Raw genomic sequence first — 22,827 nt, 5'->3', positions numbered from 1 at the left:
CTTAAGATAACTTTTAGTATGGTGAAGAAAGTTTTATGAGAAAATTTGCAATTGGGTCTTAATTTTTTTTTATTACTTGTGGTTTTTAAATTATTTAGCTTATTATTCAGCAGCTCTCTAGTTTGCATTTTTAACAATCTGGCTGCTAGGGTGCAAATTATCCTAGCAATCATGTATTAGTTTGAATAAGAGACTGGAATAAGCATAAGAATAGAAAGACAAGTAATTAAAAGAAGCAATACCAATAAATTTGTAGCCTTACAGAGCATTTGTTTTTTAGACCCCATGAGAAAGCTGAAGGCAAATAAATAAGGCCAATTGAAAAGTTGCTTAGAATTAACCATTGTATCCCACACCAAATTTTCACTTAAAGATGAACCACCCATTTAAGGTGACTGAAATTAAGGCCACACGGTCGACTAAAGGTGACCATACATGTAACCTGTGGTCGCAGAAAAGATGTTATTGCAACATGTATGGCCCCCTTAAGTTGAACAGTGTGGCCTTATTTAGTTGCAGTTAGGGGTTATCTGAATTGTCCAGAGTTAGGAAAGTGTAGAGCTGGTGGGAATGGAAAGGGAAGGCATGCCCAGATACACCATAGCTGAAAAAAAGGAGGCTCGCTGGATGGAGTAAATGCAAGTCTACATAGTCGTTATGACAGTAAAACATAAGCATATGTCTTAGTCTATTAGATGTGAAAAAGCATTAAGTGACCCTGAAAACCACAAAAAAAAAGGAAATCACTGGATTGAATCAGCCCTGATCTGCCGTTCTTAAGAACTTGCCCCAACTTGTCCTTTATTTGATACATTTTAAATTCCATCTGTGCACAGGCAAGGCGTTCCTTCCGATTCCTCTGTTCTGAGGTTGTGCATAACAGCACCCAAAGGTATAGAAAAGGACAGCAGCTCACCATTTAACTCATGCCTAATGGAGCATGAAGTCCAAGACTCACATGGAGATAACAGTTTCACACTGAGGATGAATAAACAGCAGCTTTGAATTGTAATTGTCAAAGTGTTCCCCCAGAGCCAGTCACATGCAGATACCAATCTCACACAGGGAATGTGTAAACTACAAGTTTACTATTCACAACACTATGGGGCCAATTCACTAAGGGTCGAATATCGAGGGTTAATTAACCCTCGATATTCGACTGGGAATTAAAATCCTTCGACTTCGAACATCGAAGTCGAAGGATTTAGCGCAGATAGTACGATCGAAGGATTATTCCTTTGATCGAACGATAAAATCCTTTGATTCGAACGATTCGAAGGATTTTAATCCACTGATCGAAGGAATATCCTTCGATCAAAAAAACTTAGGAAAGCCTATGGGGACCTTCCCCATAGGCTAACATTGAGTTCGGTAGGTTTTAGATGGCGAACTAGGGGGTTGAAATTTTTTCTAAAGAGACAGTACTTCGATTATCGAATGGTCGAATAGTCGAACAATTTTTAGTTCGAATCCTTCGATTCGAAGTCGAAGGTCGAAGTAGCCCATTCGATGGTCGAAGTAGCCCAAAAAACACTTCGAAATTCGAAGTTTTTTTACTTCGAATCCTTCACTCGAAGTTAGGCCCCTATCTGTAGAAATTTTACTAGACACCCATCACATACAGACTGCAACCAACCACCACCAATTGGTAGAATGCACAATATTACTTTGCACAAGAGTACAAAGGGCTGTGAATTATCTGCAATATGGCTGTATTGGGCAAGTTTTTTTAAACTCCATGAAATTTAAATATACTTGAAATTGGACTTGGGAGGGTTATTTCATCGAATATCTAAAATTTTACGGACCAGAAAACTCGAATTCAATTCAATTCAATTTGAATTTGACCAAACTCAATTCGAGTTTTTTCTCTTAAAAAAAAAAAAAACTAGAATGTAAGGAAGGCTACAAACAACTCCAAATTGGCCACTGCACCTCTCCCATTGACTTATACAGTAATACAGGTTTTAAGTGGCAAATAGTCAAATTCGAATTCTTATGGGGCCAGAGTATGATAAATCTCGAAAACCTGATTCCAATTATTTTTTTAAATTTGGATCAAGTTTGGATAATTCCCTAGTTGAATATTACAGTTTTGACCATATTTGAATTAAAATTTTCTATTCGACCCCTAATAAATCTTCCCCTAAATAACACAAAATTCTAGGGACAATAACTGTCCCATTTAGCGTTTTCATTATTCTTCATTTCTAATACCAAAAAGACATCATAATGTATATGTGGAATTCCACACAGAGGAAGAATATGTAACTGGAGCATTTAGAATGACTGGGATGCTCTCTGGTGGTGTAATTAATTATAGATCTAGCACGGTCTCTTCCAGATAGAAATGGGAGAGTTGAGGGGACAGCTAGTAATTTCCTGCCATAAATTTTGTGGTCTCTGATTCAGATGCTGACAGGTAGTTAGGGCAGGGTTGTGCTTGTGTGCGAGTTCAAAACAAGATAATATTTCAAACAGGACTGCTCACAATGGTACAGATTCCAACAGGACATATTGGTAAACGTTAGCCGCATAATAAATAAGTTTGCATTTATTTTAAAGACATTACAGTTTAGTAGTTTCTGTATAATGGAGTACCACCCAAGAATAGTTTTTATACTTTTATATAGAAAAACATGGACACAACAATACAAAGACAGGTAGAAATGAATAGGCACAACTTAGAGATTTAGTATACCTAAATTAGTGCCAGGTATGGGTCCCTCCAAAACCAGCCAAGGGCCATACACCTACTGAAACAAGTGGCACTATTTACTTATTTAGATGTATTATTTTATTCTCATTTATAGAGGTAGTATTTTATTTACCAGACACTTCCATTTTAAAGGAGCACCTATAAAAGTTAATTAATATAGTTCTTTTTTTATAGAGTTATAGAGTATAGATGTCACTTCTGCCCCATCCAGGAAGAAATTGTTAATTTCAGCAACTAGTGCTAATTGGCAACCAACCCATCCTTTTTGCAGTTGGCAACTGTTTTCCAAATTTGTTCCCCCAACCTGTTTACATCAGAGGGCAATAATAGGGCCTGAAATAGCTCGCAAAATGCATGCCTGATAGTATAGAACTTAAAGAAATTGTTCAGTGTAAAAATAAAACTGGGTAAATAGTCACTAGGAGCCAATCAGTAATTTGTCCTGATAGGGAACTGAAGCCTATTTTTGCTTGTGTGACTGCAGGGCTGTGATTGTCTATCCCCTCGTACTATGTTTAAGACCATTAAAACATGCCCACCCCTCATGGACAAACACCCTAGCAGATTTATGCTTTAATAAAGGGGCCATTTGTAAAGGTAACAATAATTTTAGCCCAGAGTGAAACAAGCACCGTACATGACTCATTCTTGGCTAAAAGCATGGGGGAATATTCAGTTATGCTATATGTGCACTTTAAAGGGCTAGGATTTTCTCGTAAGGGGTAGAACCACTACACAAAAACAATACTTATGATGCCAAATAGTAGGGAGCAAAAAAAAAAACTAGAAATGCCAGTCTGCCCATGTTTTTGGGAAGACTCAAAGTTGCTACTGTTATTCTTAAATCCATAAGACCACAACCAGTAGGGAACAGCAAAGTAATATAAGAAGCCAGAGACTGTAAGAGGCTGTCCTCAGTGGGTGTGCAGTCTTATTTGCACTGTTGCACAAGCATGCTACCTTAGGGCAATGACACACCATGTTGTATAAGCGTATTTTCTGGTGTTTTATATTAATCACAGGCGAGAAATAACAAAGTGTCATTGGCCGTAAGATACCATGAACTTGGTCTTTTAAATTGAAACTCCAAGGGAAGCGCGTTCACGATTCATGCGACGTGTTGGATGTTCTAACATGCCGCGTTTTCATCCAACAGGCAGATAAATGTACTTCTTAACTGCGATTTCTCATTCACTTATTTTTTCTTTAGAACATCCGACACGTCGCATGCGTTTTGTCGTATTGCAACTTGTCGGGTCCTCACACATCGTGAAGTCCTAACCTTACTTTATTGGATATTAATTGAATCTCGATAATATGAACCAATCAATGTTATAGCACCATTTTATATTCTGTATTGCACTAACCATCCGTATGGTGTGACCCCGAAATGTTGCACTTCACTTTCGCATTAAACATGCAAGGTGTTCCTTGCTTGCAGCAGTTCTGTGTGCCTCTGGATAATTGTTTCTAGATCCTATCCAATTCACACATTTGAGGAGACAAATAACCTGAAAATACAGTATCTGGAGGAAACCCACGCAGATGTGGGGTGAACATACAAACTCTGTGTGCCCTGGCTGGAACGGAACTCAGGACCCAAATGCAAAGCTAAGCTATCTTTATAGTATCATCAATACATTCCCTATTTTATGCAGGAGAACCATGGTGTTGGTCTACTGCTTTAATAAGTTTATTATTCTCCTGTAGTGACTTACTACTTTGTTCCAAAGGAACAGTAACAAACTAAATAATAAGACCAGCTTTGCACAATTTATATTATATAATACACAAGAATCATGAATATCCTGTAAATTATATTCTCATAATTCATACATAGTTACATACATAGTTAAATTGGGTTGAAAAAAGACAAAGTCCATCAAGTTCAACCCCCTCCAAATGAAAACCCAGCATCCATACACACACCCCTCCCTACTTTTAATTAAAATTCTATATACCCATACCTATACTAACTATAGAGTTTAGTATCACAATAGCCTTTGATAGTATGTCTGTCCAAAAAATCATCCAAGCCATTCTTAAAGGCATTAACAGAATCAGCCATCACAACATCACCCGGCAGTGCATTCCACAACCTCACTGTCCTGACTGTGAAGAACCTTCTACGTTGCTTCAAATGAAAGTTCTTTTCTTCTAGTCTAAAGGGGTGGCCTCTGGTACGGTGATCCTCTTTATGGGTAAAAAGGTCCCCTGCCATTTGTCTATAATGTCCTCTAATGTATTTGTAAAGTGTAATCATGTCCCCTCGCAAGCGCATTTTTTCCAGAGAAAACAACCCCAACCTTGACAGTCTACCCTCATAATTTAAGTCTTCCGTCCCTCTAACCAATTTAGTTGCACGTCTCTGCACTCTCTCCAGCTCATTTATATCCCTCTTAAGGACTGGAGCCCAAAACTGCACTGCATACTCCAGATGAGGCCTTACCAGGGACCTATAAAGAGGCATAATTATGTTTTCATCCCTTGAGTTAATGCCCTTTTTTATGCAAGACAGAACTTTATTTGCTTTAGTAGCCACAGAATGACACTGCCCAGAATTAGACAACGTGTTATCTACAAAGACCCCTAGATCCTTTTCATTTAAGGAAACTCCCAACACATTGCCATTTAGTGTATAACTTGCATTTATATTATTTTTGCCAAAGTGCATAACCTTGCATTTATCAACATTGAACCTCATTTTCCAGTTTGATGCCCAGTTTTCCAGTTTAGACAAATCACTTTGCAAAGTGGCAGCATCCTGCATGGAACCTATAGTTCTGCACAATTTAGTATCATCTGCAAAAATAGAAACAGTACTTTCAATGCCCACCTCCAGGTCATTAATAAACAAGTTGAAAAGCAAGGGACCTAGTACAGAGCCCTGCGGTACTCCACTAACAACACTGGTCCAATTAGAAAATGTTCCATTTACCACCACTCTTTGTAGTCTATCTTTTAGCCAGTTCTCTATCCAGGTACAAATACTATGTTCCAGGCCAACATTCCTTAATTTAACCAGTAACCTTTTGTGTGGCACTGCATCAAATGCTTTAGCAAAGTCTAAGTAAATCACATCCACTGCCATCCCAGAATCGAGGTCTCTACTTATATTCTCGTAAAAAGAAATTAAGTTAGTCTGGCAAGATCTATTACGCATAAAACCATGCTGGCACAAACTCATAGTATTATGATTTGCTATGAAGTCCAGTATCTTATCCTTTATTAACCCTTCGAAAAGCTTTCCTACCACTGACGTCAGACTAACTGGCCTATAGTTTTGAGGCTGAGAACGGGATCCTTTTTTGAATAGAGGCACCACATTAGCAATTCGCCAGTCTCTCGGCACTATGCCAGATCTCAATGAATCCTGAAAAATTAAGTAAAGAGGTTTGGCAATCACAGAGCTAAGCTCGCTAATTACCCTGGGATGAATACCATCTGGCCCTGGACCTTTGTTAATCTTAACATGTTCAAGTCTCTTTTGAATTTCTTCATGTGTGAACCATGCATCATTAGTTGTATTACTAGAATTGGGACTGTTAAGAAGGAAACCTTCACTTACTGGTTCCTCATTTGTGTAGACAGATGAAAAATATGAGTTCAGAATCTGCGCTTTTATTTTGTTTTCATCAACCAGCTGACCCCCCTCTGATAGTAAGGGTCCCACCCCTTCCTGCTTCATTTTTTTACTATTAACATATTTAAAAAATAATTTTGGATTTTTTTTACTGCTTGCTGCAATATCCTTTTCTATAGCAATTTTAGCTTGCCTTATAGCTTCTTTGCATGATTTATTGGCCTCCTTGTACCTTATAAATGTTTCGGCTGTACCAGCTAACTTGAAAGCCTTAAAAGCACGTCTTTTCTTACCCACCTCAACACCAACGCTTCTATTGAACCAAAAAGGTTTTGCTTTGCAACGACGTTCCTTGCTTACAAGTGGAATATACTGACAAGTATATTTATTAAGCAGCATTTTAAAGACTTCCCATTTTTGTTCTGTGTTTAACCCTGTGAAAAGCATTTCCCACTTAATATGTTGCAGAGATGCCCTTATACTGTCAAAGTTTGCACGTCTGAAATTTAGTGTTTTAGTTACTCCCTTATAGAATTGCTTCTGCAACAGAATCTCAAAGGAGACCATGTTATGATCACTATTCCCTAAATGCTCACCCACACAAATTAGTGCCTTATGAGTTACAATCAGTGTTGAGTGATGTCATTTGTGTCACATGACTCTCTGAAACTTTGTAAAATATGAGAATATTAGTCACCAGTCTTCAGCCTAATGCCTTTATATGGTCATGAAACTCCTTGGTGTCTTCTATATCCTTATATTTTACAATAGGGAGCACAATATTCTCTAAGTATTTATAAAGTGCAACCATATTCCACAACACTATACAATAAATGGGTTATACATGGAACATACATACAACATACATAAATACAACCAATAACTAATATTAAAGGTAGACAACCAAGCAGCATGTATTATGGACTAGAGAGGTGAAAGTCTCTGGAGGAGAAGGTAAATTAACAAAGAGTATTGGATTCGTGATATGATGACAGAGTGATCAGCTGCCTGCGATAAATCTTCTCTACCATGGGTGACATGTATTTTTTCTCACCAGCAATTTACATTATTGCTAATGGGACAGCATTTGCAGGAGATTAGTTGCCTGCTGTAAATGAGATTTATGACTGGGCCATTAAGATTTGTTGCCTGTGGTTAAATCTGCAATCCCAAAAATGATTTGTGATGGCAGAATATTAAGATTGCAGCAAGGAAACATATCACTTGTGGCGATCTGGCTTAATGGTGGAAAATTTAGAAGGGAAGCAATTAAGCCAAATCGATACAAGTAATTGGTTTTACCTGCAACAGTTTTAATGTTGTATTATATCAAATCATTTTCGGAACTTTTGATGACCACAGTAACACAGATTTAACCAGCAAATCTTACTGTGCGCGATCTTGCGCAAATCTTACCGTGGATCAAGGACTATTAGTACTAAGAAGTGGCTTTTGGATGGTGCTGATAACACGTCATTAGTTAGGCTCATTAGAGCAATTTCAGTGGAATGTTGTGGCCTAAAGTCAGATTTTAGTTGGTACAGCAGGTTATGATCAGAAAATAATAGCGTCGGTTGGTTGTACAGTAAGAACTAAAGTAGTTTAAAAATGAAGGGGAGCAGAGAGATGGGACAAAGGTTGACAAAGTTTGTGAGATCAAGAGAAGGATTTTTCAGATTAGGGGTGACAAGTGCATGTTTAAATTGGGAGGGCATAATAGGTTTAAGGCTTAACCGTTTAAGAATACTATCTATTCATTTTGAAGTCAAAGAATAGTAACTTCACCTTTAAAATTTTAATTGGTAGCATAACATGTAGTAGACCAAGAGAAGCCAAACTGACTTCAGCTTGCAAGAAGAATACGGCAAGTGGATTTTTTGAAAGAAATGTGTTCAGTGCATCTAGAAAGCTCAGAATTACGGAAAGGCCGTCTCCCAAAGACTCCATTTTATCCAAATTTTTGAAAATATTATATTATTTTTCTCTGTAATAATAAAACAATACCTTGTACTTGACCTAAACTAAGATCTAATTAATCCTTATTGGAAGCAACACCAGCCTCTTGGGTTTATTTCATGTTTACATGATTTTCTAGTAGACTCAAGGTATGAAGAACCAGATTATGGAAAGATCCATTATCCAGAATATTACAGGACCCGAGCATTCTGGATAACAGGTCCCATACCTGGACACTGCAAAAAATTAGCACTAGTGGTTTGTATACAAGTAACAATAAACTGTAGTAAAATTTAAAAAAAAAAAAAAAAAAGAAGGTGACAGTAGATTTAATATTCAGGATCAATAGCAGCAGTTACAGACAATGCAGCTCTCTGGTAACAGTACAGTAATGATATGCATTGCTGCAAATTGTAGGGGCTGCAAAGACACAATTCACCTTAACACAAAGTTCCCTTGTATTGCAAAAAGCAGAAGCAGCACTAAAATGTTTATTTACATGTCAAGCAAATGCCTGGAAAAACAGGGAAGACCAGAAACCTATGCAAATGAGCTGCTAATGGAAGAGAGACATTATGCAACAGATGCACTTAGCTTAAAGTGATACGGACACTAAAAAAATACTTTTTAAAATAGGAATGTATATTAAAAATTACCTATAGGTCATGTTGATCGTTTTTGCCAAGTGGTTTGTTTTTGTAAGATATTGTTAGTTGAAGTTTCTAAACCTTTGCCAACCTGACTGTCCCATCGCAGCCTGTTCGTTATGCTAACGGACTCCTGCTGCACAAATATGGCAGCCCCCTCATACAGGAACATGGGGCATCAGACAGGTAATATAAAAGCATCGTGCAAATACTTTATGGCAAAGTTATCAGTAGCTTTCAGAGCCAATATTATGATAGATGTAAAAAATTTTTAATTTCTGGTGTCAGTATCTCTTTAACTCTCTCCACGGAGCGAGAATTCCAAAGCACAATGAATCTTAACAGCACAAAAAAATAAAGTCAAGCAAGTATAATTGTTTTGATTAAAGCATGCTTACAATCTTAACTGGTCCTTTAAATTCTGCAGCAGAGTTTCAAGTAATTATTGCCTTTACGCAAGGTGGAACTGCCTTGTTTACACTGTTGTGCAGCGACTAGTTGGAATGCAGTGAGACAGCTGCTGATGGCTGATGTAGTTGAACAAAGCCGCAGGCCACAATGCTTAACTGACCAACAGTTAGTTAACATGACATAGCTTTTTTTTCTACAGATAACTGAAGCGGCCTTTCTTTGGGAATGAGTTTGTGCATATGTTGGTCCTCCTGTAGGCTGATTTAAATTTATATACCTTTATACATAACAAGATGGAAGTCTTTCTGTTCTTTTTCCCCCCAAATAGAAATTAAATGTACTTGTAAAATTTGTTTTGGACCCATAACCCATGATGCCACTATTAGCCAAGACCTGTAGGGATCATTTATCAACACTGGGCAAATTTGCACCTGGGCAGTAACCTATAGCAGCCAATGAATACGCTTTTTTAGCCAGCTGCAGGAAGACTAATTAAAACAAAAATTACAGTTTCCATGGGTTACTGCCCAAATGTATATTTGCCCAGTGTTGATAAATGAGCCCTAACATTAAGACAAGCAAAATAAAGTTGCTGTGAAACTCCCTGATGGATACAGGGGTACAATGGGCATAAAAGAAGGTACTTTTAATTTCACAGAGTTGAAAAGCTCCCAACCAGGGTTTGGTAAAAGAGATAAATAAGGGAGCGTCCTGTTTCTTGTGCTGCTCAGATTCTGGAGAAGCGTTGCCTTTTCATGCAGCTCTAACAACACACCATATTGCACATCAGCCATAGAAAACCTGGGGCCCTACAGCTGTTTCTAGCTGTCTGCAGTTGAAGCTGGTGGATATACCTGCTATAGAACTAAACCAGCTGCTCTGCTATATGATAATACAAACAATACCTTGCCATTGTTCTTTGTCATTTTAAACTATGAACTGAAAACACACACACTTGTACATTAGCAGCAACTGAGGTCCCTCAGTGTCACTCATTTTACCCTTCTGCTACCAAAAAGATGGGAATTCTATGAATTCATTTAAATAGTAATTTATATAAAAAAATCTATTAAACTGTTAATTTTGAATGTCCTAGTGCCAAGTCAAATAAGCCATTAAAGCTAATGTTTCTAAAGTATCTGCAAAGCAGTAACTCACCCAGACTGTCCCAAAACATTTAAAGCAGCGTGACAGGTAGTAATAGTCCATGTTGCAGGTACTAGCTGCAGTTGCTCATCCTCGGTGCCTGGTCGTTATTAGCCCCACAGCACTAAGTGCTCAAGCAGACATCAATAATTTACATATTCCTCATCACAACGAGGGAAGCTTCCTCTTTCATCAGCAAGGTTACACGTAGGGGATTAGCCAGTCATACGAGACAACTGGCTTGGTAAAAACTTGCAAGCGGAACTTTTACTGACTGTGTACACATTAGTCGATGTGCACTGCAACAGCTCTGTGAGGTGAACCTATTTTTATATATATCAAGCAAGTTGAGTGGGATGTTGTGGGCTATTACTATTTATACTTTTCGAGTAATGCTTCTATCATTTGAATAGAAAAAGACTCTTGAAACATATTTATTTCATGAGTCTCTCTTATACTGCCAGCGTGATCATATTCTAGCAGCCAAAATGCCATTTAGATCAGTGCCTACAATAATACACAGGCACCCTGAGGTAAAGGCATTAGCATCTATATTATAGTGTCTGCTGTTTCACATACAAATGTAAATTATAAGAAGAGCTGCTTATTCAGCACCACGCTGATCTACATTCACACCCAAATAGGTATTTCACTGTCCTACAGGGCTAGTAACACCTAGACACTAAAACATTTAGCCATAGGTCACCCCTGATGTGGATGTGTAATTAGATACCTCTAAAAAATATATATATATATATATATATATATATATATATATATATATATGTATGTTATGTTGGCGCTCTATAAATACATGTTAATAATAATATATTTTTTAGTTCAGTTTATCTACTGTTTCTAAATAAACATGTCTCTATGGCTTGCACCTCCCCTATCTGTGTTGCCCCATGTTACTTTCTATTATTTTTGAATCTATGTATAGAGTGAACCCCAACACTGATATAACTGGGAGCACTTGTGTATATATATATATATATATATATATATATATATATATATATATATATATATATATATATATATATATATATATATATATATATATATATATATATATATATATCATACAGGGATTCCCAGCTGCTTATTTTTATTGGCCAACAATCATGAACTGGTGGCTACTCTTAAAAACGTAGTGCCGACAATGTGACGCAATTTGGGGCATTTCCAAAGTTTTTGGGTGTCTGTTACTAAGCAGCAGCAATAAGGATGCTCTATGCCAAGTGCACACATGCAATATGCACATCAAATCCTATTAACTACTTTAAAATAAGGAGCAAATAAGGAGCAATCCACCAGAACATTCCCATAATGTTTTTAAAACAATGTTTTTAAAACAAAACTCAAAGACTACCTCTGGGAGCACCTGGATAACACCTGAACTGGCACATATATAACAGTGTAACAAACTGTAACCCACAGCACCTTAATACAACTCTGAATTGTGTCTGTATGTTACCCTCCCATTTAGACTGTAAGCCCTACGGGGTAGGGTCCTCTAGCCTTTTGTTTCCTTGACACTGAGCACTTAATCTGTATTGTAATTATATTTTTTATATTTATGTGAATTGTATTTCTAATAATGTTTGTTACTACTAATTTATTGTTTTGCTGTACAGTGCTTTGCCCTTAAGGAGCGCTTTACAAATAAAAATATATATACATACATACATACATAATTTTGCTCCTAGGAAAACATAAACACCACGTAAAAATAACCTTAATGTGCAAACAAATGTATACACTTTGAAGAGATATTTAAGCTACTGGGGGCATAAGATCTTTCATTACTTAAGCTGGCCACAGATCCACAGTACGAATCAATGTACAATCGGACTTTCCCATCTCCCGACCTGCCACTAACCATTCAGATCAAAGTCTTACCATTTTGACCAAATAAAGGAGGTAAAGAACAGATCAGCCGATGTTCTACCCCTGACAGCAATTGTACGATAGACAAAGCTAGTGACAGTCTCCCACTGAAAATCGTACGATCGGCAATACACGCAGAGATATTATCAGCAGCCGACAGAAATTTTCTAACCTGTCCGATCGACCAAACAACCGATCTCCGCCGGACGAAAAATGTCGGGAGCCTCCACACACGTTCTGAAAATTGTACGAATCCTCGATTCGTACGATGAGATCTTTGCATCTATGGCCAGCTTTAGGGACTTATTCAGTGCTTATGTACTGTGCTGCAAACGATATATTGTGTATGTACAGTTGTGCTCAGAATAATTGCAGTGTGTTTAAAAAAAGTGAATAAAGCATGAGAAACATCCCCATATCATGATGCTTGCGCCACCATGTTTCACTGTCTTCACACTGTACTGTGGCTTGAATTCAGTGTTTGGGGTCGTCTGACAAACTGTCTGCGGCCTCTAGACCCAAAAAGAACAATCATGTCCACAAAATGTGCCTTCAGCAATTTTTTTTTTTTTCAACAATGGGACTTTGCTGGGGCTACTAGCCGATAGCTTGGCTTCACATAGGCGATTTTTATTGTAACAGTACTCACAGACAACTTTTGGCCTTCTTTGATCTTCCTGGAACTGATCATTGGCTGAGTCTTTGCCATTTTGGCTATTCTTCTATAGAATTGAATGGCAGTTTTCCATTTTTTTTCCACATCTTTCTTCTTTTGGTTGCCATTTTAAAGCATTTGAGATCATTTTAGCGGAATAGCGTATCATTTTCTGCATTTATTTTATAATCAACTTTTTAATCAAAGTATGCTGTTCTTCTGAACAATGTCTGGAATGACCCATTTTACTCAGAGAGAAATACACTATAACCAGCATGCACAACATTTGCTGCCTTCCTTCCTTAATAAGGACCGTAATTGACACATTTTTTTCATTGAATGAATGACCTCACTAATTAAACTCCCCGCTGCTATTATTTGGAACCAGCTATTATTATATTGAACAAGCCTTAATTATTCATTTAATTCCACAGAATCAGCTACATGTTGGGTCTGTTGGTTTTCTATTTCTCTACTACTACTAGAAAATGATTTGCCAAACTATTATTAAGCAAGTCTGGTTAAACCAAAGTGAGCTCCTTGCTCCCAATATATGGCCGTTGACTTTAAAATAATTTATATATTAGAATGGTGATTACTTTGTTTTATTTTCTTAATAGAGCATGGTTTACCTTGTCTTAAAAGTTGTCTGCTGACACTGTGGAAAGTGACACACAGTCAGTTATGATGACCTTTAAAACTATATATATATTACAGCAGCAGAGACAGTGCTGTAGCAATGAAATTACTGTATTATACAGCAATATCTACTAAAGCCAACAGATGGCAGCAAAGAAATGTTCTATCGACAATGCTGAGGAAAAAGAGACATGATTACGCACTGTTATTGTAGTTGACTTTTATAGTACCAATATTTTCCACAGAGCTATATAATATAATGTAGCTATAGTGAGCCTTGCTATTGGAAGCTTACAATTACAAGTCCACATTGGGTTGGAGAGTGAATTACCAAGCAATGTGCATATCTGCTTTCAGTCCCAGAGGAGTATATATTAAAGTAAAACGTTTTGAACATCAGCAATTCTGCATCAGGAGATAAGCAAGTGTTCTGCATAAAAACAAAATATGTGTTCATGAGGTGGCATGAAAGGCTTATTGGCAAAGTTCAATAGGACATGTGGAGAGTCACAACTAAATGATGGATTTTAGTAGTCACATTCAGGTGGTGTGTGCCTAAGCTATAATCTGCATCTCTAGAAGTAGGCTAGAATTTGATGGGGTGGAACCTATACTTGATCTTATATCATTTATCTCAAAATAACAATAAAAGCTAAATTAATTAGGAACCCCAAGTGATGATAATTGCTAACATGGGACCTTACATTCAGCAGAGTCCTCAGCCACTCCTATTTCTTCTTTCCAGTGATCCCTTGTGCTAAATGAATAAAATATGTGCATTTGTATTACAGAAAGTTCTGTATTGTGCACACACCCAGCCGGGCAATGCAGAGGATTTATTGTCTAAAAACACAGCAGCAAAATGCTTAAAATCACATTGACCTCTAGCCCCTAAAAGCATCTCAGTCAGGAGTCTCATTTGACTACATTGCTTTAAGCAGAAAAAACAAAGGTAATTACCCAGCAAGAGTAGTTCAGTGAAAAGTAAGAGAGCACATACACTGCTCGTTGTTCAATGGGAGAGCTTTTTTCCTGCCACCAATTTTCGCCACAGAATATGAAAAATGACTGCATTATACTAGTTACTGTTTACTCCCACAAAATGACCTGAATGAATTCTTCATGCTATGCTACTTGTACATCTGTAGCTTCACTCCTCTTCACCCTGCTAATGTCCATTCTTTCCTGAATAATATGATCCACCATTGTCAATTATAAATCATTCCTGATGTCTTAAAGGCCTACGGCACACAGGTTGTATGGAGAAGAAACTGAGTTTGGCTATACAGACTGCTGCTGGAGAATATTACATAGCTCATTATTGCAAAGGTTAGCGTTAACACTTTCTCTCGAGTTTCGTGAAATATTTTGGCACAAAAAATGCTTTTCAATTGTGAAAATGTATTATATACACTATTGTGTGCAAAAGCCATTTGTTCGAAAACTTTACGCAGTGGTCTTTGCGAACACTGGGGTTTATTTCCTGTACAGCTTCTTTTTTTTTTTCCAAAATAGTTTTTTATTGGAAGTCCAGCTCATCTAAACAAAGGATTTCAACAGTTATGTTGTTAGAAATTGTATATAAGTGCATATTTAATAAAATATTGTTTTACATATACAGGGGTTTTAGGGTTAAATGTGCATATATGCAGAAGAAAAACACATTAGGTGAAATCTAAAATTGTTGTGATGGGGTGTTGGTGTTCACACTTCCATAATTACCACCACGCCTAAATAGGATAGGTGTTGGAGATTAATTTTCTATGTTTGAACACATTAATAACAAAACAAACAAAATAGTTTAACTAGAGCCAAATATGCCCATCATTTGTCTTATATATGAAGGATGTATGTCATCCTTAATCATCCATATGTTGGTGGACTCTGGGAGGCAGCTGTTGCCTTCGTCAGCTTTTTATTTTTTTAAATAAATATTAATATCTCATCCTCAGCACAAGTTTTAGAGCTATGGTATCACATTTCAGTAACCTTCACTAGCTGAAAAGCAGCTAAAATATGAATTGTCATGTGAATTGTCAATTGTAGGCAATTGTATATCTTTCTCAAACAGATTGAGGAAAAACAAGACAGCTCACAATGTGTGGGCAGCAAAATAGTTTTGTATGTGGGACACTGCTCATAAAGACCCTTTTTTTTCCGGTATGCCATTTGCACTATCAAGCTCCCTGTAGAGATGAGCTAAGCCTCCGTTTTCCAAGGTTCGGCGTACCTTCCAAAAACAGAACACTGATTTTAAGTACTATTTATCACTGACTTTTCAGTACTATTTAGAATCACAAGATCATTCAACAGTGAGCTGCTCCAGGGCTGTGCTATTTCTAGCCAGTGATATTACACATAGCTTGTTATGAATTACATAACACAGATACGTGTAGTTGCTAATACAGACTCAGATTGTGGGGGCATTTCTACAAGCCTCCCTGTAAGCGTGCCTTGCAAAAAATATTGATACCCCTAAAATGCTGTTTGCTGTGATAATTTTATGACACAAACACAAAATTTGCTTTTATTGTGGTTATTTAAAACTATTTTAAAAATACCCTGAATTTGTAACAGGGCTGTACAACGCACTGGTATGGTGCTTTGTTGAGGCAGCTGTATTTTAGATATAATGATAGCCACCTATATTATGCAAAGCGATTCCTTTCCTTCTTTTCGGTAAAACTGCCTTAGCATGATAGGATGCAGATAATTAGAGATTCCTAGAGATCTGCCCCTTTACAGACTACGGGCAGATTTATTAAGTGTCGAATTGAAAATTCGAATTCTCAAAAATTTTTATGGGGAAACCTGTCAAATTCGGGTAGGGTATTATCCAAACTCAATTTGAGTTTTTTTAAAAAATTCTAATTAGATTTTGAAGATTTATCAGACTCTGGACCTTTAAGAATTTACATTCGACTATTCACCACCTAAAACATGGCAAATTACTGTACAAGCCAATGGGAGAGTTTCAAAGAAAATTTGGTGAGGTTTACAGCCTTCCTGACATTCACGTTTTTTTCTGAGAAAAAAAACTCACACCGAGTCTTGTATAATTCTAATTGAATTCTATTCGAGTTTTCGGATCGGTAAAATTTGTCAGAGTTTTAACAATTCGATTCTTTCAATCTGATTTATGGGAGTTTAAAAAAAAACTTCCATGAATTTGAAATTTAACCCTTGATAAATGTGTCTCTTAATGTGGCCTACACTTCAAGATGCCTGTGGAAATTCAGCCTTAGTTTGCTCATACCCTGTACAGACCAAAATGGCAGCATACCAATAATTCAGCAGAAAGTCCAAAAGGTATAATCATCCTTTATATTTCTGAGAAAGTTGGAAATGCAGAGTAATGAGGCCATACAGAAAAATTTTTACAATTGTGTACAAACGTTAAGCTTAAAAGTCAAGAATATGCCGGTGGATTTATCATGGTTTTATAAAACAGTAGAACCCCCATTTACATTTTTTGAAGGGGATCTGAAAAATAAATCATGGAAAATGTAAATTCAGGGAAATGCATTATATATACTGGCAGGACCTCAAAAAAAAAAAAAAACGGGTAAAATGAGGAAAAACTTTAAATCAGGGAATGTAAAATTGAGGCTTCACTCACTGTAGTTTAGTTGCATTTTTCTTTGCAGATGCTTAAATATTCCACAAGAGGGCATATAATTACATAAAAAGACAAACAAGCTGTCATCAGCAAAGAAGTGTAAACAGTTTATCTAAACTGCTAAGATTTTGGCAAAATAAAACTATTGAACCACTTTAAAATGCAGGTTTAAGTTATGATGACAAAAAAAACAATATTCTCCAGAAAACAAAAGTAATACAGGGTGTGTTTTTGGCAGCAGAAAAGGAAACACAAACTACTGGGCCAAAACAGTGGTTTATGGGTAATTTGGAGACATGGATTCATTCCAAGGTGAGGCTATGAAAGAAGAGAGGTCTGGGGACACAGAAAAAATAGAAGTGAAACCATGTGATTAGTCTCCTGAGATTTAGTGGAGGAGAAAAAAACTGCCTGATCTAATGAATTATCCTGTCCTGAGGGGTTTGGGAATCAAAGAGGTTGTTTTGTTTCATGGAAAACATGCCAGCTTTTCTCTTCAACACAGAGAACTGATCTCTGGGCATTAAAGGCAACCTAATAGCCTATTATTAACAAAACAATATGGCCAGTGGAAAGGACAGGATTTCTGCTCATGTATCCCTGTAGATTGTGTCAATGAAAAAGGTGTTAGCAGCAGAGTTCCACTTTCTGTAGGGAAAAATCACATTTGTATGCTCTATCAAGCAGGGCCTTCTTTACCTCCCATATCAGCCAATATGTAATCTCCATGCTTGATGCATGCACCCTTCTAGTATACAGTGCTGCGGAATATCATGGTTCTCTATAAAACCATGCACAAAAGAGGTGATCAGGGTTTTGTTTCAGGGCTACAAACTTAAGCAGGCAACAAAGTGGATAACCAACTGGTGGCACAATGGTTAATAAAAATTGAATCAGTGAACAGCCTCTTTGAAATCTTTAGATAACTTTAACTCTGGTTGTTAAAAGGTTAACATAAGGCTGCAGCATCCCCTTAATCACTTAAAAATCCTTCTACTCCTCTAACCCACTCTGCCCCCTTCCTCAGGAATTTAATTTGGCTGTTGGCTCATGAGCATGCTCAGTTCTTCTCAGTTCTGATTACTAAACATGCCCTCTATTCTAACAGCCAATGAGGAGATAGCACTGCTGGTTTCCATAGAAACTCCGCTCTAGCTGTCTGATCCTATTTTTTTCTCCTAACCACCTCTGAGCTCAGCTTAAACGTTACAGTGCGTAAAAGAGAAACAAACCCTTAATAACGTTTTTTTTATTAAAGTTTTGTTTCTCCTTTAACCCCAGCAGAACTTTTTATCAAAGTATGTTGTGCCTGTGTAAACTTACATCCTGCATTGCATGAACTTTACAGAATACATGTCCTGTTTGCAAAAGTCATGTTACTGATGATGTGTCAGAGGGAAAATGGCCGCCAGATGAAAGCTGCTATTTGTTGTAGGAAAATGTGATGGCATTGGCAAATAGAGGGGGTATATGCAGTAAAAATGATGTGGCTTGGGTGGGGAAGATATGCCCAACCTATATACATGGTAGGAAAATGTAGGCTTTACATGTCCTCTAAGGTTCTAGATTCTATTTCAGCCATTGTGTGGGTTTCCTCTAGGTACTCTCCTCACACACTCCAAAAACATACAGGGAGTTTAACTGCCATCTGACAATATTGACAACAGCAAGTGTGATTGCAATGAAACCTTAGCTTGTAAGCTTCACCTATACATAATACTTGTGATGTATAATGCCTGTAAAGTGAAGCAGAATATTTTGGGGCTATGACCAACTGCAGCAGCATGAAAATCAAACCTGAGGCGGTTTCAATGTAACAGCCTGTGTTTGCTTAATTCCATTAACTCTTATAAAGTGTAACCAACTGTAAGCCAACAGACAAAACAGATCGACAGAACTGTTGGTTCTCCTCATGACACTTGCAGGCAGATCCCTTGGTGTGCACTAGTGCATGCAACTGGCAGGAGGAATGCAGTGCAGAGTGATGACCAGACTAGCAGATCATCTTGAATTGCAGGAAAAACACATGAGGACTTTTATTTGTACATTCCATTTTTTGCTGATGACAGCACAACTGGCTCATGTTTACATGCCTATACGCGGTATACTCCTGTTAGAGAAAAAGCAATGAACATTTCCAAATTGCCATTTTGATACCTGCACACTATCATCATTTATGCCTTTTTCTCATTATACTCCATCTATATTAAAAATTATTGGTAGGAAAGACACTGCAAATTGGAAGTTACAAATCAGTACACGGAATTACATTATTCACTTTAGAGACCCCTGAAAAACTGATAAACCACCCTGACATATGTTTCTATGAGTGATGTTCCCATTTGTCTTTTAACCGTGTATTGATGCTCCCATTGGCAGTAGTGCAGATAATACAAAGTTACAAAGGTTACTTGTTACCAGTACAAGGCATATGAACCTTTACAATTGAAGATAAAACCTGAAGGCCAGATAACTGGGGATAAGTGTTCTGAGTGGTTGTAACTTTATGACTGTACATTTATGACTGGGTTTTTATAGTCTTAGTTCAAAGTATGATCTCTTTTATGCCTCAGACAGGAATGGAACAGAATTGTGGCACAGTATTAACTGTTTTTAGAGGCATACATCAGGAAGATTGTTGTTGGTAGATCAATGGTAATGTGGTATATAATCCATCCAGCAGTACAGAGAAGCACCATTGCATAAAATATTAGACAGAGCAGATATTTTCATTATTACAAACAAGTAAAAGAGTAGAGAGATCTTAACATAAAATGTGTGCAGGTCGTACAAGTCACTACCAACAGCTTGCAATCACAGCAGTCTGCTACAGGGCAGGATCTCATTCTTCCATTACAGTAAATTTAACCAGCTGAACCTTCAGTTTATAACAGTAGGCTATATCATGCCTCCTAAGATGAAAATATGTGTTAGCTATAGAAATTCTTCAAGGGTCTTCAACAATAAGTCAAATACAAGAGTCCTCTGCACTCAACCCATTATCAATATATTTAAGACAGAGACATTTTGTGCATACTGCTACTGAAAAATGCCTTACCCTTTAAACAACACAGGGATTGTTTGTCCATATATTGCAATATATTTAAGCTGGCCAACTACGTTAAAGTCATCCCATATCTGGCCAGTCCTATGCTCATCTGATTCATTAAGAATTCTATTGCTGCAATTTACATTTTACACAGGGACTAAGTTTTACCTGCAACCTGGGTCATCAACAATAATACATACCTAATGTTAATATAATACACAAAAGCCATGAATATCTTGTAAATTATATCCTTATAAACGGTGAGTTCTGATGTCATCAGTTATAAACGGTGAGTTCTGATGTTATTTCCGTCACATGACTCACTGAAATTTGTGTATTATAATAAATAAAGTACCCCCGGTTGTAAAATATGAGGATATTAGAAGTTACCTCAGAGTTCCATAACCTGTATAAAAACACTCGGCCTTCAGCCTCGTGTTTTTATATGGTCATGAAACTCCTCGGTAACTTATAATATCCTTATATTTTACAAGAGGGGGTACTTTATTCACTATATTATCCTACTGATCATGCAATCACTAGACTTTAAAGGAATTGTTCAGCGTAAAAATAAAAACTGGGTAAATAGAATGTGCAAAATAAAAATTGTTTTCAATATAGTTAGTTAGCCAAAAAAAAACGGCTGGAGTGACTGGATGTGTAACATAATAGCCAGTTAGCTACTTCATGCTTTTAAGCTCTCTTGGTTTCCACTGATTGGTTACCAGGCAGTAACCAATCAGTCACTTGAGCGGGGCCACATGGGTCATATCTGTTGCTTTTGAATCTGAGCTGAATGCTAAGGATCAATTGCAAACTCACTGAACTGTTATGTCCTATGTGGCCCCCCCTTAAAGTCGCTGACTAACTCAGAGTTATAGAGCTGAAAAGCAGGAAGTAGTGTTATGTTATGTTAGACATCCAGTCACTTCAGCCTTTATAGATGACATTTTGGCTAACTAACTATATTAGAAACATTTTTTTGCACATACTATCTACTATATTTACTATCTATTTTATTTTTATTTTATTTTCCTTTAAAGCCGTTTTTTTTTTTAAATGATTGCCTAGGTATGGAGACTCTGAAATCCATTTATCAAATACAGAAATTATGTTCTAGTCCTAGTTAAACATTAACACTAGAGCAAAAGAGCATATATTTATTGCATCCACCTACTCTGCACTTAGCAATGCAAAAGCTGATGATCTGTAAGGGGTGTTACAACAATGTAGAAAGATACGTTCTCAGGGCTTCTAAAGTTGTAATAGTAGTCAAAGGCACAGCAGGGCAGTCAGGTGTGTATTCACTTGTCTTTGCACAATCTTTACATCAAATGGCCTGATGTAGCAATGCACATTTTCCTTCTCAAATTTATAGCACTTAGATGGATGACATTCAGTTAAAGGGACAGTGTACCCTCCTTTTCACTCAGCGTTAGGGCAATGAATAGGACTTGTGCTGGACTTTTCGCCCATTAATTAGGGAAAACCTATTGCTTTTCTATTTCTAAACAGGGCAACGTATGAAAGTAAAAGTAAAGTCACATTATATTTCCAGTCCTGCCATGCAAGGTAGACTAACCCCTCCCTTCCACCAACTATAGCCTGTGATCTTGCTTCAATATATTTTTTTAATTTTGGTGAAATATCTGAAAACAACTTAAAGGGATCCTGTCATCGGAAAACATGTTTTTTTCAAAACGCATCAGTTAATAGTGCTACTCCAGCAGAATTCTGCACTGAAATCCATTTCTCAAAAGAGCAAACAGATTTTTTTATATTCAATTTTGAAAGCTGACATGGGGCTAGCTGGTCATGTGACTTGTGCCTGCACTTTAGGAGAGAAATGCTTTCTATCAGGCTGCTGTTTTTCCTTCTCAATGTAACTGAATGTGTCTCAGTGGGACATGGGTTTTTACTATTGAATGCTGTTTTTAGATCTACCAGGTAGCTCTTATCTTGTGTTAGGGAGCTGCTACCTGGTTACCTTCCCATTGTTCTTTTGTTTGGTGATATCACTCCAACTTGCAGTACAGCAGTAAAGAGTGATTGAAGTTTATCAGAGCACAAGTCACATGACAGCTGGAAAATTGTTAATATGTCTAGCCCCATTTCAAAATTGAATATAAAAAAATCTATTTGCTCTTTTGAGAAATGGATTTCAGTGCAGAATTCTGCTGGAGCAGCACCATTAACTGATTCATTTTGAAAAAAATGTTTTTCCCCATGGCAGTATCCCTTTAACTGAAAAAAGTTTTGGAGGGTGAACAACCCCTTTAAACCCCAGCCAAGGTCAGGCCTGGTACTAATTTACCAGCAATGCAATTATACTGCTGTTAAGTCTGTGTATTGTTTCACACCTAGTCCACTGAAACCTTGACCCACCCCAATCTCCACTCCCACTAAAAATATAGAACTTCACAAACAAATGCAATTCCTTTACTGAAAAATGAAGTTCTATTAATACATGTATCTGCATAATCTAAGAAGCACTGCCTTCTTTTGAAGTC

General features: G+C 37.1%; 1 protein-coding gene across 1 annotated transcript in view; it reads right to left on the bottom strand.

Moving 5' to 3' along the window:
* Nucleotides 1–22,827, bottom strand: part of kiaa1671.S (KIAA1671 S homeolog) — a 130,254-nt gene that overhangs the window by 67,417 nt on the left and 40,010 nt on the right. The window lies entirely within an intron of this gene.

Source organism: Xenopus laevis, chromosome 1S (assembly GCF_017654675.1).
Source record: "Xenopus laevis strain J_2021 chromosome 1S, Xenopus_laevis_v10.1, whole genome shotgun sequence".
In the NCBI taxonomy this organism is placed as follows: Eukaryota; Metazoa; Chordata; class Amphibia; order Anura; family Pipidae; genus Xenopus; species Xenopus laevis.
The sequence above is the reverse complement of the archived record's forward strand: the minus strand, read 5'-3'. Positions and strand labels throughout refer to the sequence as shown.